The 15,419-nt window shown below is 44.9% G+C and overlaps 1 pseudogene across 1 annotated transcript in view; it reads left to right on the top strand.

Annotated features, from left to right (window-relative positions):
- Positions 1-15,419, top strand: part of LOC118936732 (protein PTHB1-like) — an 88,849-nt pseudogene that overhangs the window by 58,870 nt on the left and 14,560 nt on the right. Inside the window, exon 8 of the transcript XR_016483569.1 lies at positions 4,380-4,562. The product of XR_016483569.1 is annotated as a protein PTHB1-like (transcript). The remainder of the gene's footprint in view (positions 1-4,379; positions 4,563-15,419) is intronic.

Raw genomic sequence — 15,419 nt, 5'->3', positions numbered from 1 at the left:
CGTAATTTCGGGAACATGTTATAACATGTTATAAGGTCCCAACCACATTGTTAAAGGTCAATGAAATAGATCCATAGCATATCTATAGAGTATTCATGCTATGCTATGCAAGAGCTCATATTTAGGTATCTTAATAGATTAATCATTACAATGACAGTGTAGTGTCATCATTATGGCTGTTCTCAAAAGTGTGCTTCTGCCATACCAGTGATAGTGAATATGCCTAAAGGCCAAGCCACAGTTTGAAAATGATGCTGATCTATAGAATGTACTACACCCGTTTCCCCCACTGTTTGGTGTAGGTCTGTGACGACGATCTTCTCCTCCTCACTGAGGTGAATAAAGTAAAGAATCATCAGGGTACATTTTACGGATCAGCTCGTGTAGTTGAGGGACATCTCATAACTCTATTGTCACTCATTATTAACAGCCCTCCTCCAATTCAAAATGAGGCCTAAGTTGGTCGTACTGGTCTATAACGCACACATGACGGTTCTATGTATGAATTCTATGCTGTCAAATATATTTCCCCATTTATAGCTAAGCACTTCATGGTAATTAGCTGTGCAGTTTGCCACTGATCTATAACACCAACATTAAACGTCTGTGTGAATTCTATGCAGTCAATGTACTGTCATTTCTATTTTCCCATTCATAAAGTAGCCTAGTGGTTAAGGGCAGAGGGACAGTAACCGAAAGGTCGCTGGTTTGAATCCCCGTGAAAAATCTGTCTGTACCCTTGAGCAAGGCACTTAACCCTAATTACTCCTGTAAGTAATTCTGGAGAAGAGCGTCTGCTTAATGCCTAAAATGTAAATGTTATATCAAAAAGAATACAGACACAACACAGAATGTTCAAGGTAATATGAAAATTGTATTTCTAATTTCCAGATGTAAGAAATTGCTGAAGGTATCGCGGAAGAGTCCTACTATTGACATTTTTCAGTTGAACTTTTCTTGAATAGATTTAACAAATATTCATATTAAAAGCATTCACATTCAATTCCCCATTTCAGACACATAGTACATTTTACTCACTAAAATAGTTGTTGCTAACACAGGGTGATAAAGCAAGCAAGCATTTCCCTCTTTTTCACTAAGGTTGTAGCTAGCTAGCTAAGCCCTTGGCACACTGTCAACACGTTAATTGTCGTAAAACTCATGAAACATTTGGTGAATGTTATTTCACTATTTACATTGTACTGTGGAACATTACGAACCTTTTTAAAACAGGACAAATTAAAAGGCAGAAACCAGTTGCTTTCGTTTTGACTAAAGAGGAGAGGTGACATGTGACCACTTCTTTGGTGAGAGCCCAGCGTTTTTCTGGCTTCTTATTAGCTAATTTTGTTATTAGAAATGTGCAAACGTAAAATGTCAGTTATGAAATATTAAACTAAAACGTTAACTAAATATTAAAGAACAGCATTTTGTTTCTGTCTTAATTTTTCCTTTTGGTAAAGGTTCATAATGTGCAAAAGTACGTTTGTCTTAAAATAGTGAGACAGCTACCATTTGTTAACTAAATGTTTTATGACACTTTTGAAACGTTTCTTGACAGTTGGAAAATGTGTTGACATTGCCAGGGGCTTAGCTAGCACCGAGCTAGGTTTACTAAATTAGTGAATAAGGGGGAAATGCTAGCTAGCTTTACCACCCTGTACGTTTTACTCGCTTAAATACAGTGAGCTCCAAACGTATTAGGACAGTGACACATTTTTTACTGCTAGTCTTTGCATTGGACTAAATCTCGCTCCCCCATCCCTCTCACTATAACCCATATGAATTAGCATGGTGTCGTGGCCTTTCTGGTTAAATGTGCCTCTGTTCCCCTCAGCTGGCATCAATCAGCTCTGCGTTTGGTCCCACACAATGCAGCCCTTGACTGGGAACCTCCATTTGGCTCGGCTTGGCAGGGCGGCCCTTTTTATCAATACACACCAATCTTTACTAGCAAATTCACCCCTTTGAAAGTCTGTTTCCTCTAGAGGTTTTCTTTGGGAGGAGCCGGGGGGGAGAGACGTTAAACAAACGTTCGGCTGATTGACATGGTTGCCGGGGAGACGGAAGTGGGGGGAGTGGAGGGGGGGACTGTGTTAATGGTTACGTGGGTTGTGTTTGGCTTACAGTGCCACAGTACTACCTGTGTGTGTGTGTGTGTGTGTGTGTGTGTGTGTGTGTGCATGCAGCACAGGAGGCTACTGAAGGAGGACGGCTCATAATAATGACTAGAATGGAGTGGATGGACATGGAAACCATGTGTTTGATGTGTTTTGAAAACATTCCATTAATTCCGTTCCAGTCGTTACTATGAGCCTGTCCTCCCCAGTTAAGGTGCAGATAATCAGTTGTGTGCTGTCCAACACACCATACTGTACTACTCTCCCACTAGCTAGCCTACATGTACCACTACAGGGCTGGTTTCACTTTCCCTCTAGATTCCAGTGCATTCATGAATCGAGGTGCTCTGCCATGGTGAAACTGAAAACGGTGTTGACCCCAACTCTTACCTGCACTCTGCCATTAGTCACACATCCACAGACAGGATATTCTCACTTTTTCCTTTCCCTTCCTCTTGACTTCCCCCTCATCTCTTATTTCTCTCCCTCTGACGTGCCTTCTCTTGTTCTGTTCACCTTCATCCGTCTTCTTCTGTCATCGCTCGTTCATGTTGTCCCCCTCATCCGTCCCAAAAATTGAGGTATTGACCTCCTGTTCAGGTTCAACTCTCAGACCACACCTAGAGACGCTGCAGAGCCACCTCCCTCTCCATGCTCATTCACATGGCTTACGGAGTTGACTTCTAGAGAAGGTTACTGATGAGTTACGGAGTTGACTTCTAGAGAAGGTTACTGATGAGTTACGGAGTTGACTTCTAGACAAGGTTACTGATGAGTTACGGAGTTGACTTCTAGAGAAGGTTACTGATGAGTTACGGAGTTGACTTCTAGAGAAGGTTACTGATGCGTTACGGAGTTGACTTCTAGAGAAGGTTACTGATGCGTTACGGAGTTGACTTCTAGAGAAGGTTACTGATGCGTTACGGAGTTGACTTCTAGACAAGGTTACTGATGCGTTACGGAGTTGACTTCTAGACAAGGTTACTGATGCGTTACAGAGTTGACTTCTAGACAAGGTTACTGATGAGTTACGGAGTTGACTTCTAGACAAGGTTACTGATGCGTTACGGAGTTGACTTCTAGACAAGGTTACTGATGCGTTACGGAGTTGACTTCTAGACAAGATTACTGATGCGTTACGGAGTTGACTTCTTGACAAGGTTACTGATGCGTTACGGAGTTGACTTCTAGACAAGGTTACTGATGCGTTACGGAGTTGACTTCTAGACAAGGTTACTGATGCGTTACGGAGTTGACTTCTAGAGAAGGTTACTGATGAGTTACGGAGTTGACTTCTAGACAAGGTGACTGATGAGTTACGGAGTTGACTTCTAGAGAAGGTTACTGATGCGTTACGGAGTTGACTTCTAGAGAAGATTACTGATGCGTTACGGAGTTGACTTCTAGACAAGGTTACTGATGAGTTACGGAGTTGACTTCTAGACAAGGTTACTGATGCGTTACGGAGTTGACTTCTAGACAAGGTTACTGATGAGTTACGGAGTTGACTTCTAGACAAGATTACTGATGCGTTACGGAGTTGACTTCTAGACAAGGTTACTGATGCGTTACGGAGTTGACTTCTAGACAAGGTTACTGATGCGTTACGGAGTTGACTTCTAGACAAGATTACTGATGCGTTACGGAGTTGACTTCTAGACAAGGTTACTGATGCGTTACGGAGTTGACTTCTTGACAAGGTTACTGATGCGTTACGGAGTTGACTTCTAGACAAGGTTACTGATGCGTTACGGAGTTGACTTCTAGAGAAGGTTACTGATGAGTTACGGAGTTGACTTCTAGACAAGGTGACTGATGAGTTACGGAGTTGACTTCTAGAGAAGGTTACTGATGCGTTACGGAGTTGACTTCTAGAGAAGATTACTGATGCGTTACGGAGTTGACTTCTAGACAAGGTTACTGATGCGTTACGGAGTTGACTTCTAGACAAGGTTACTGATGCGTTACGGAGTTGACTTCTAGACAAGGTTACTGATGCGTTACGGAGTTGACTTCTAGACAACGTCTTGTATGGAGGGATTAACATGAATGACTTGGACTCCCCGTGTTGACCCTGAAGCCTTGTTTCCATTGGCACTTTGAATCAGGGCCCCGTTCAATCACTTATCATTCTAGTGGACAACAGGAAACTTGCTTGTATAAAGTACCTTTGCATTACAGAGTTGACACTTGATTCAGAGTTGCTTAGATAAGTTGCTTCTGGTGAATGACAGCAGGCACTGACTCTCTCTCTGTCAGGTGATAGCGTTGGCAGATGTAGCGGAGGAGAACCGGGCATGTCTGAATAAGGCGTTTGTCCGCCTGTGCAGCGCCACCCACCTCCTCATCATCCTGGTCTCCCTGTGGCAGGGTCTCAACCCAGAGCAAAACGCCATCCTGGAGGCTACGCTGCTACCCCTGGTACAGGACACACCACAGCTGGTGAGACACACACACACACACTGTTACCCCTGCTACAGGACACACCACAGCTGGTGAGACACACACACACTGTTACCCCTGGTACAGGACACACCACAGCTGGTGAGACACACACACACACACACACTGTTACCCCTGCTACAGGACACACCACAGCTGGTGAGACACACACACACACACACACACACACACACACACACACACTGTTACCCCTGCTACAGGACACACCACAGCTGGTGAGACACACACACACTGCTATCCCTGGTACAGGACACACCACAGCTGGTGAGACACACACACACTGTTACCCCTGGTACAGGACACACCACAGCTGGTGAGACACACACACACTGTTACCCTGGTACAGGACACACCACAGCTGGTGAGACACACACACACACTGCTACCCCTGGTACAGGACACACCACAGCTGGTGAGACACACACACTGCTACCCCTGGTACAGGACACACCACAGCTGGTGAGACACACACACACTGTTACCCCTGGTACAGGACACACCACAGCTGGTGAGACACACACACACACACTGTTACCCCTGGTACAGGACACACCATAGCTGGTGAGACACACACACACACACTGTTACCCCTGGTACAGGACACACCGCAGCTGGTGAGACACACACACACTGTTACCCCTGGTACAGGACACACCACAGCTGGTGAGACACACACACACTGTTACCCCTGGTACAGGACACACCACAGCTGGTGAGACACACACACACTGCTACCCCTGGTACAGGACACAGCACAACTGCTGGGAGTGCGCACATGCACGTATGCATACACTCACACATTGCTTTCGCTCTCTCCCCATCTGTCTCCTGGCTGCTTGACCCAGGTCTCCCCCTCTGACCCTGGTGAATAAACACAAAATACCTCAGTGATCCGCTCTGAAGCCCCTAAGTGGTTCTGCTACCACACACTCTCTCCCAGGTGCCACTGAATATACTCCTGGCAGCTCCACAGAGGATGAGGACGGTGTTACTGACCTGTGTGTGAAGAGAAGAGTTATATCTAGACTGAGTGAATGTAATCGGGACAGAGGAGAGGAGACGAATATGCCTGATTCTGGGCCATAATGTACACCCTTCCCTCTCACAGATATACAGGGAGTAGTGATGTTTCCTCCCACAGGCCTCCAATAGGCTAGTGACGTTTCAGATAGTGTAGCTTTGAACTGGAGCCTGTATTCAGCCCTGATGTCCGTTTGGTCAAGGAAGGCTATGGCAGTGAGGATGCGGTAGGGGGGGTGATGGGGACATTTTCTGAGAGGGCCAGAGGAGTCTTGTTGAGTTGTGTATGTGTGTCACAGGGGAGTTGTTCTGTTAGTAATTTAGATTGACACATAAACAAGTGTGTTGAGAGAAGCCCTCCATGAGTCCACATGATATGACGACAGATTTCTGCCCCCATAGAGACCGAAAGTGTGTGTGTGCTCTCACCAGTTGTGGTGTGTCCTGTAGCAGGGCCAGGTGTGTGTGTGTGTGTGTGTGTGTGTGTGTGTGTGTGTGTGTGTGTGTGTGTGTGTGTGTGTGTGTGTGTGTGTGTGTGCGTGTGTGCGTGCGTGCGTGCGTGCGTGCGTGCGTGCGTGCGTGCGTGCGTGCGTGAGTGAGTGAGTGAGTGAGTGAGTGAGTGAGTGAGTGAGTGAGTGAGTGAGTGAGTGAGTGAGTGAGTGAGTGAGTGAGTGAGTGAGAGAGTGAGTGAGTGAGTGAGTGAGAGAGAGACAGACTGACATGAACAGTAGTTCCATAGCCCGTCTGTCTATTAGGGTTTCCACTGTGATTAAACACATGACACCTCGTCATCACACAGGTTAGAGGTGTATATGCTGTCCTCTCCCTATTTACCCAATTTCACACCAAATACCCCACTGCCCCTTCATGAGAGGCATAGGGACAGGTTGCTAACACACACACATTGACATCGTCAAACACAACCTCCCTTACACACTCTTTCTTTCATCACCACACACACGGTAAACACGCCCGAGAGCACACATGCGAGCAGACATCCACTCAGCTGGGCCATATATAGTCTGCACCTGAATGGACTGATGAGGCCCCAGAGAGATGGAGTCACTGAGAGTGAGAGCGTGTGTGTATTTCGGTGTGTTTGTTGTTGCGGTTGCTCTTGTGAATGGGATTAAGTTAATGAAAGGTAATTAGGGTCAGGCCCGCTGCATTAGCCCATACGTGTGGAGAGATGGGCTATTTTAGGAAGCGCTACTCACACTGGACAGAAATAAAGATAACGTACTGTACGGAAAAGATAAGGCCAGGAGCTAATAGGAGCATCTGACACACACTCATATGAGTGCGTGCGTGATAGATGTATGTGTGTGTGTGTGTGTGTGTAAGAGATTGTCTTTGACCCCTCGTCTCACCTTTGACCTCTTTAGAATCTTTTCATCTCAGGTGAGGTCGTCACAGGTGAACGAGATTCCCTTTCCCCACGGACGCTCCCAGGACTGGAATTCCAATTGGGATAAGTCCTTGGAATTCTGTTCATTAGAATAAGGCTTCTGTGAAGGATTGGGGGGAGTGGTAGAATGGATTAGAGAAGAGAGAAGGAGAAACGTTGGAGAGAGAAAGAGGCTGTAGATAATGACCTGTGCCACTGGGCTGATTTAAACAAGGAAGAGGGGAAGAGGAGAAGGGGAATGGGAGATAGAAGAGGAGAAAAGCTGCAGAGGAGAGCTCCGCTGTTCTCCCTGTTCCCCCACGACTGTGTGGCTTTGCACAACACCAACTCCAGCATCAAGTCTGCTGACGACACCACGGTAGTAGGCCTGATAACCAACAACAATGAGTCAGCCTATAGAGAGGAGGTAAGTGAACTGGCATTGTGGTGCCAGGACAACAACCTCTCCCTCAATGTCAGCAAAACAAAGGAGTTGATTGTTGACTTCAGGAAGCAGAGCAGGGAACATGCCCCGATCCACATCAACAGGACTGCAGTAGAGAGAGTCAGTAGTTTTTTAGTTCCTCTGGGTGGTTGAAGGGCAGCTCTCGAGGGGAACTGTGGGTGGAACTTGGATGGTTGGTGGCCTGGCGTCTGGGAGCTTGGGCCGGGGGCCGAGAAGTCAGGTTGCTGGTTGTTGTTGAGGGTTAACTGACCGGTTTGGAGATTTGAACCAGCGACCTTTCAGTTACTGGACCAACGCTCTTAACCGATAGGCTACCTGCCACTGTATATTATGTGTATCCTGTACATACGACTAATAAAACTTGAAACTTGAGATTGAAGTTTCTCTCTTGTCATCTCTTATCCTTCATGACCACTGATCCACATCCATAGCCTCTCTTTGCCGCAGTAAAACAGGAGGGGAAAAAGGTAAGGGGGAGAAGAGAGGAGTAGAAGGGTCACAGGAAACTCATCTCTCTGGTAATTGATGGGGCGCTCGTTTAGCTTGGCCCGACTAACAGATCGGTGCGGTCAACCAGAACAACCTCCTTCTTCTCCCCCTCCTTTTTTTCTTCTTCCACTTGTTCCCGCTCTCCATTTCTCTCCCTCGCTTTCTGCTCTGCTGTGAATAGAGCTGCTGACTCTTAATGTCTCAGTTCTATTCCTGCACCCTGAAGTTTACATTACTAGAAACTAGTACTAGAAACCTCTCTACCGCTCACCTTTTCCTCCTCCCCCACACTTCCTTCTCTCCATGTGTCTCCCTAGCTGTCTCCATTTCATTTATTCTTCTCTTGATGGAAATTCAAAGGAGGAGTATTGTCGGGAGTAAAGTACAATGTTAATTTGATTGTGGCAGTAATGAATCGCAAATTGCACACAAAGGGGAGCCAGCTACTCATACAATGAAAAAGGATGAGATATGGTTTGCTTTTACATCAGGTCATACAGTTGAAGTCAGAAGTTTACATCCACTTAGGTTGGAGTCATTAAAACTAGTTTTTCAACCACTCTACACATTTCTTGTTAACAAACTATAGTTTGGGCACGTCGGGTAGGACATTGTCGTGTCTTTACTATCATTAAATGAAGACTTTTAGTTATCAAAGATTCTCTGTAATTAGTATTACGCGATTTAAACTGATTAATCATGTAACTGTAATTAACTAGGAAATCGGGGCACCAAGGAAAATATTCAGATTACAAAGTTATAATTTCCTAATATAACTTTTCAGATATTTTCATATCTGATCAATTAGTCTTCTTAATTAATTAATTATTTACTTCACCTCACGTTAGTCTCATTCCAAACGTTGTAAATCTGCACAAACCCAGTCTTCACTATGAGTCATCCATACATCAATTGTCTTAAATAATTTATTTACTAATTAAGTAATTCACAGAAATGCATAAACAAACAAAGTAAATATGGTTACAAGAAATGATAGGAGAATGTGCCCTAGTGGGCTAAACCGGCATGGCGGCTTGTTAGACAAAAGGGGAAGTGGGGGTCGACTAAGAAGTCACTACAGAGTTGATAATTATAACAATTGAAATACTAATCCTTTGCACATGAACGTTCACTTATTCAGGAACAATTGCAATCAATATATATATTCACGCTCAGTGTGTCGTCTTGATCGCTGTTGAAAAGTTTGTTTCTTTTGGAGAATTGTCCGTCTCTCTCTCTCTCTGTCTGTCGTGGTTAGAGGGGATAGTTCAGAGCGACATTCATGTTGTTGTAGAATGGATGTTTCGGCGGTTGTTGTTCTTCGCGTTCAATGATACCCAATTCCTAGCTGCAGACTAGTAATTAATATTAAAGACTTGTTCTTATTCTGTCGGTATCGATAGTCTAAGAGTTTAACCACCTGGTATGGTTAAAAGATTCAGCAATGGTCTGCAACCTTTGTCCTCTCGTAATGGAGAAAAACATGGTCTAGTGAGAATTTCTCAAAGTTGGGGTTTTATTCAGGAGTTGCAGAAAAGGGCCTGTCCCAGGATGCCCGATCCTAACTGGGCTCATGGGTGGTCCTCTGATTTAGTTAAACTCAAAAGGGAATTATAGTTTCCTTCATTAAACCATCCAACATCACATTACACAACTTTACAAACAGTATCATCCTCACTCATTCATCTTATACAACAATTAGATGTAACCTCATATCTGAGGCTATTATATAAACAGCATTATGGTAATGTGGCCGCACCGTCTCCCATGAGCCTCACCAAAAGGTAACAAATGGACCAGTTCGTAGCTGGATTCTTCACCGATATTTTATACCTTCTCCGGAACATAAATGTTGTTCAGACCTCAAGTTCTGTGAGGTGGAAGAAATTCCTTTGTTCTCTATGAAAATTCACTCTGTCTCTATACTGTGGCCGTGAAGAGATAATCTCTTCGAGGAATTTACGACCTCTCTGACCACAGCAGCCTAATTGTAGGAGGCAGGGAGAGGGGGATGGGGCTTGCTGTACCCAAAGAGGGCAACGTCATAACAACATCTACTTTGTGCATGATACAAGTAATTTTTCCAACAATTGTTTACAGACAGATTATTTCACTTATCATTCACTGTATCACAATTCCAGTGTGTCAGAAGTTTACATAGACTAAGTTGACTGTGCCTTTAAACAGCTTGGATAAATCCAAAAAATTATGTCATGGCTTTAGAAGCTTCTGATAGGCTAATTGACATCATTTGAGTCAATTGGAGGTGTACCTGTGGATGTATTTCAAGGCCTACCTCCAAACTCATTGCCTCTTTGCTTGACATCATGGGAAAATTAAAAGAAATCAGCCAAGACCTCAGAAAATAATTTGTAGACCTCCACAAGTCTGGTTCATCCTTGGGAGCAATTTCCAAATGCCTGAAGGTACCACGTTCATCTGTACAAACAATAGTACGCAAGTATTAACACTATGGGACCACTTAGCCGTTATACCGCTCAGGAAGGAGATGTGTTCTGTCTCCTAGAGATGAACGTACTTTGGTGCGAAAAGTGCAAATCAATCCCAGAACAACAGAAAATAACCTTGTGAAGATGCTGGAGGAAACGGGTACAAAAGTAAATATATCCACAGTAAAACGAGTCCGATATCGACATGAAAGGCCGCTCAGCATGGAAGAAGCCACTGCTCCAAAACCGCCATAAAAAAAAGCCATAAAAAAGCCAGACTACGGTTTGCAACTGCACATGGGGACAAAGATCATACATTTTGGAGAAATGTCCTCTGGACATATAACTGTTTGGCTATAATGACCATCATTGTGTTTGGAGGAAAAAGGGGGAGGCTTGCAAGCTGAAGAACACCATCCCAAACGTGAAGCACGGGGGTGGCAGCATCATGTGTGGGTCTTCCAAATGGACAATGACCCCAAGCATACTTTCAAAGTTGTGGCAAAATGGCTTAAGGACAACAAAGTCAAGGTATTGGAGTGGCCATCAAATCAAATTTTATTTGTCACATACACGTAGTTAGCAGATGTTAATGCGAGTGTAGCGAAATGCTTGTTCTTCTAGTTCCGACCATGCAGTAATATCTAACAAGTCATTTAACAATTTCACAACAACTACCTTATACACACAAGTGTAAAGGAATGAATAAGAATATGTACATAAGGATTAATGAATGAGTGATAGCCGAGCGGCATAGGCAAGCTGCAGTGTATATGTACAGTATATGGGGCGGCAGGGTAGCCTAGTGGTTAGAGCGTTGGTCTTGTAACCTGAAGGTTGCAAGTTCAAACCCCCGAGCTGACAAGGTACAAATCTGTCGTTCTGCCCCTGAACAGGCAGTTAACCCACTGTTCCTAGGCCATCATTGAAAATAAGAATGTTCTTAACTGACTTCTTAACTGACTTGCCTAGTTAAATAAAGGTAAAATATACATATGTAAACATTCTATAAAGTGGCATTGTTTAAAGTGGCTAGTGATACATTAATTTTTCATTATTAAAGTGGCTAGAGTATGTTGGCAGCAGCAACTCAAGTGGTGGCTGTTTAACAGTCTGATGGCCTTGAGATAGAAGCTGTTTTTCAGTCTCTCGGTCCCCGCTTTGATGCGCCTGTACTGACCTGATGCGCCTGTACTGGCCTGTACTGGCCTGTACTGACTTCTGGATGATAGCGGGGTGAACAGGAAGTGGCTCGGGTGGTTGTTGTCCTTGATGATCTTGTTGGCCTTCCTGTGACATTGGGAGGTGTAGGTGTCCTGGAGGGCAGGTAGTTTGCCCCCGGTGATGCGTTGTGCAGACCTCACTACCCTCTGGAGAGCCTTACGGTTGTGGGCAGAGCAGTTTCCGTGCAAGGCGGTGATACAGCCCGACAGGATGCTCTCGATTGTGCAGCTGTAAAAGTTTGTGTGTTTTTGGTGACAAGACTAATTTCTTCTTCTTCTTCACCACGCTGTCTGTGTGGGTGGACCATTTCAGTTTGTCCGTGATTTGTTCGTCGAGGAACTTAAAACTTTCCACCTTCTCCACTGCTGTCCTGTCGATGTAAATAGGGGTGGATAGGGGGCTGCTCCCTCTGCTGTTTCCTGAAGTCCACGATCAACTCCTTTGTTTTGTTGACTTTGAGTGTGAGGTTATTTTCCTGACACCACACTCCGAGGGCCCTCACCTACTCCCTGTAGGCCGTCTCGTCGTTGTTGGTAATCAAGCCTTCCACTGTTGTGTTGTCTGCAAACTTGATGATTGAGAGTGTGCATGGCCACGCAGTCATGAGTGAAAAGGGAGTACAGGAGAGGGCTGAGAACGCACCCTTGTGGGTCCCCAGTGTTGAGGATCAGCACGGTGGAGATGTTGTTTCCTACCCTCACCACCTGGGATGGCCAGTCAGGAAGTCCAGGACCCAGTTGCACAGAGCGGGGTCAAGACCCAGGGTCTCGAGCTTGATGACGAGTTTGGAGTTTACTATGGCATTAAATGCTGAGCTGTAGTCAATGAACAGCATTCTTACATAGGTATTCCTCTTGTCCAGATGGGTTAGGGCAATGTGATTACGATTGTGTCGTCTGTGGACCTATTGAGGCGGTAAGTAAATTGGAGTGGGTCTCTTACAAATTGCTTACAAATTGGAGAGGGTGGAGGTGATTTGGTCCTTGACTAGTCTCTCAAAGCACTTCATGATGACAGAAGTGAGTTCTACGGGACGATAGTCATTTAGCTCAGTTACTTTGGCTTTCTTGGGAACTGGAACAATGGTGGCCCTCTTGAACAGCAGACTGGGATAAGGATTGATTGAATATGTCCGTAAATACACCAGCCAGCTGGTCTGCGCATGCTCTGAAGACACGGCTGGGGATGCCGTCTGGGCCGGCAGCCTTGCGAGGGTTAACATGTTTAAATGTTTTACTCACGTTAGCTGCAGTGAAGGAGAGCCCACAGGTTTTGGTAGCGGGCCGTGTCAGTGGCACTATTATTGACCTCAAAGCAAGCAAAGAAGTTGTTTAGTTTGTCTGGGAGCAAGACATCGTGGTCCGCAACGGGGCTAGTTTTCCTTTTGTAGTCCGTGATTGACTGTAGACCCTGCCACATACCTCTCGTGTCTGAGCTGTTGAATTGCGACTCTACTTTGTCTCTATACTGTGACACTTAGCTTGTTTGATTGCCTTGCGGAGGGAATAGCTACACTGTTTGTATTCGGTAATGTTTACGGGCACCTTGCCCTGATTAAACTCACTCACCGAATCAGCGTATTCATCAATGTTATTGTCCGACGCTATGCGGAACATATCCCAGTCCATGTGATCGAAGCAATCTTGAAGCGTGGAATGCGATTGGGCGGACTAGCGTTGAACAGACCTGAGCACGGGTCTAAAACTACTGTTTTAGTTTCTGTCTATAGGCTGGGAGCAACAAAATGGAGTCGTGGTCAGATTTGCCGAAAGGAGAGCGAGGGAGGGCTTTGTATGTGTCGCGGAAGTTAGAATAACAATGATCCAGGGTTTTGCCAGCCCGGGTGGCACATTCGATATGCTGATAAAATTTAGGGAGCCTTGTTTTCAGATTAGCCTTGTTAACATCCCCAGCTGCAATAAATGCAGCCTCAGGATATGTGGTTACCAGTTTACATAGAGTGAAATTAAGTTCTTTCAGGGCCGTCGATGTGTCTGCTTGGGGGGGGGGGGGGGGATATACATGACTGTGATTATGATGGTAGATAATGCGGTTGGCATTTGATTGTAAAGAATTCTAGGTCAGGTGAACAAAAGGACTTGAGTTATTGTATGTTGTTATGATTACACCACGTCTCGTTAATCATAAGGCATACACCCCGCCCTTCTTCTTACCAGAGTGATGTTTGTTTCTGTCGGCGCGATGTGTGAAGAAAACCGGTGGCTGTACCAACTCTGACATATCCTGAGTGAGCCATGTTTCCGAGAAACAAAGAATGTTACAATCTCTGATGTCTCTCTGGAAGGTAACCCTTGCTCGAATTTCGTCTACCTTGTTGTCAAGAGACTGGACATTGGCGAGTGGTATGCTCGGGAGCGGTGCGCGATGTGCCCGTCTACGGAGTCTGACCAGAAGAACGCTCCATCTGCCCCTTCTGCGGCGCCGTTGTTTTGGGTCACCGGCTGGGATCCGATCCATTGTCCCGGGTGGTGGACAAAACACAGGATCCGCTTCAGGAAAGTCGTGTTCCTGGTCGTAATGTTGCTCTTATATACAATAGTTCCTCCTTACTGTATGTAATAAAACTTAAGATTTCCTGGGCTAACAATGTAAGAAATAACACATAAAAAAACAAAATACTGCATAGTTTTCTAGGAACGCGAAGCGAGGCGGCCATCTCTGTTGGAACCGGAAAACAACACCAAAGCCCTGACCTCAGTCCTATAGAAAAATTGTGGGCAGAACTGGAAAAGTGTGTTAGCAAGGAGGCCTACAAACCTGACTCAGTTACACCAGCTCTGTCAGGAGGAATAGGCCAAAATTCACCCAACTTATTGTTGGCAGCTTGTGGCAGCTACCCGAAACGTTTGACACAAGTTAAACCATTTAAAGGCAATGCTACCAAACACTAATTGAGTGTATGTAAACTTCTGACCCACTGGGAATGTGATGAAAGAAATAAAAGCTGAAATAATTCATTCTCTCTACTATTATTCAGACATTTTACATTCTTATAATGAGGTGGTGATCCTAACTGACCTAATGGAATTTTTTACAAGGATTAAATGTCAGGAATTGTGAAAACCAGAGTTTAAATGTATTTGGCTGAGGTGTATGTAAACTTCCAACTTCACATGTGTGTGCAACAACTAAAGTATTAAATTACATGAAATATCTGCCTGTGACAATAAATATTTTGGCTTCGGCATATTTATTGATTTAGTTGGGGGATTTGATTCTGTAGAGATTATTTTGATTTGCTTGGCTCATAGCATGACATTGTATTTCCAGTCTCTTCTCTTGCCTGGTCTTTAAATGACTTTTCCAGTCAAGTTGAGCATGTCAACTCTGAAGGATTACTGTCCGAACCTTTGTCAGTCCCTGTGGGAGTCCCTCAGGGCTCTATATTAGGCCCCATTCTGTTCTCCATAGTCAAGTTATTTTGCAATCGCAACTGGGATTTCCACAATGTGATTTACATTGTCAGAGGGGAAGTGACCTCATCCACAACCACCAAATTGTAGCACAGCAGCTATTTATTACCAGACAAAAATACTTATCCATTTCCCCCCAGCCTCTTGTTCTCCTTACCTTCACCTTCTCTTAATCACAAACAAAGATGTCCCTCACACGGCCAAGGTCGTCCTCAGCATGCAGGATGTCCATTATCACTCTACCATATGATTTGTCACTTGGGCCCAGTTCCAAACCCATCACTGTGCCCTTCACTGCCATTCATTTGAAATTGAAATTGAGAAGCCAGGTAGTCTAGCGGTTAAGTAACCGAAAGGTTGCTGGTT

Source organism: Oncorhynchus mykiss, chromosome 2 (genome assembly GCF_057628025.1).
Source record: "Oncorhynchus mykiss isolate SJ-2025 chromosome 2, ASM5762802v1, whole genome shotgun sequence".
NCBI classification, from domain to species: domain Eukaryota; kingdom Metazoa; phylum Chordata; class Actinopteri; order Salmoniformes; family Salmonidae; genus Oncorhynchus; species Oncorhynchus mykiss.
This window is presented reverse-complemented; position numbering and strand designations above follow the sequence as displayed.